This window comes from Suncus etruscus, chromosome X (assembly GCF_024139225.1).
Source record: "Suncus etruscus isolate mSunEtr1 chromosome X, mSunEtr1.pri.cur, whole genome shotgun sequence".
Lineage (NCBI taxonomy): Eukaryota > Metazoa > Chordata > Mammalia > Eulipotyphla > Soricidae > Suncus > Suncus etruscus.
Window position 1 is genome coordinate 62897573 of NC_064868.1, and position 1702 is coordinate 62899274.

The 1702-nt window shown below is 43.7% G+C and overlaps 1 pseudogene; it reads left to right on the forward strand.

The window, feature by feature from the left end:
• On the forward strand, positions 1–189 carry LOC126000066 (uncharacterized; annotated as a pseudogene).
• Positions 190–1702: the final 1513 nt, after the last annotated feature.

Genomic DNA, 1702 nt, shown 5'->3' on the forward strand with positions numbered 1-1702 from the left:
AAGACTATACTTTGGGGGATCATTTCTCGAGTTTATGACTAGAGACATTTCTCTAAAAACCAGTAACCACAGAAGAGGCAACCTTCTCTCCTGAGCATGCAGTTGGCTCAAAGTGCGACTTCTGTTACAGCCTTTTGCCCAATGACGGGTCTCCTCTTTCTTGAGCTACAGGGAGAGGATGCAATCCAGTCCCTGTGACATTGAATTATCCACTGTTTTATGTGTTTTAAAAGTATCTATGAAGTTCTTTGATTCTTTTTATTTAGAGGTCACACCTAGCAGTGCTCAGAGTTTACTCCTGGCTCTGTGCTCAGAGATCACTCCTGAGAGTGCTTGGGTGCCAGGTAATAAAACCAAGTCAGCTATGTGCAAGGCAAGCTATTTCCCTACTCTACTATCTCTCCCCACCTGCTTAATTCTCTTAACACACTATAATATAAACGATAATATTACCATCAACTCCATTTTACAGATAAGGAAAATGGATCAGAGAGAGAAAGCAGTTATAGACCCCAGTATACTTTGTCAGCACAACAGAAATTGACATGAGTTTTTTGAGGATTTTGGGAGCCACACTTGATGATGCTCAGGGCTTACTCCTAGCTATTCTTTCAGAGATAACTCCAGGTTGTGCTCAGGAGACCATATGGGATGTTGGGGGATCAAATCCATGTCAACTGCTCAGGGGATCATATGGGATGTTGGGGGATCAAATCCATGTCAACTGCATGCAAGGCAAACATTCTAATATTTGTACTATCTCTCTGACCATAACCCCATAGTTGGGAAGTTTTGGGTTTTTTTTTTTTTTTTTTTTTTTGGTTTTTGAGTCACATCCGGCAATGCTCAGGGGTTATTCCTGGCTCCACGCTCAGAAATTGCTCCTGGCAGGCTCGGGGACCATAAGGGACGCCGGGATTTGAACCAATGACCTTCTGCATGAAAGGCAAATGCTTTACCTCCATGTTATCTCTCGCTCCAACAACCAAATTCTTTTTTTTTTTTTTTTTTGGTTTTTGGGCTACACCCTGTGACGCTCAGGGGTTACTCCTGGCTATGCGCTCAGAAGTTGCTCCTGGCTTCTGGGGGGACCATATGGGACGCCGGGGGATCGAACCGCGGTCCGTCCTAGGCTAGCGCAGGCAAGGCAGGCACCTTACCTCCAGCGCCACCGCCCGGCCCCTAGTTGGGAAGTTTTAAAGAACTAACTAGAAGAGATGAAAGTAGTGAAATCTAATTGTTGGGCTAGATTGAAGTTGGACCACAGGTACAGTGAACAGAACATGCTTCTACATTCATTGTGTGTCCTATTAGCAGGTTAAATCTCCATACCTCAGCAGGAATTTTAGTATGATAATGAGCGAAGGGCCAGAGAGATAGTGCACTTACTTGCCTTGCAAGTGACCAAGCCAGGTTTGAACCCCTATCATCCCATATAGTCACCCAAGTACCACAGGGGAAATTCCTGAGCTAACAGTCAGAAACAGGCCCCAATCACAACACCCCACCATATAAAAATAGAGTAAAAGATAAGGTAGAGCATTTTTGTCATGATCTGGTTTATTTTAATTTCCTTCTTCCAAGGTTCCTCTTAAGATAACATCCTATCTCTGCATTCCTAATTACTTGTTTCTTTTTTTTTTTTTTTTTTTTGGTTTTTGGGCCACACCCTGTGACGCTCAGGGGTTACTCCTGGCTATGT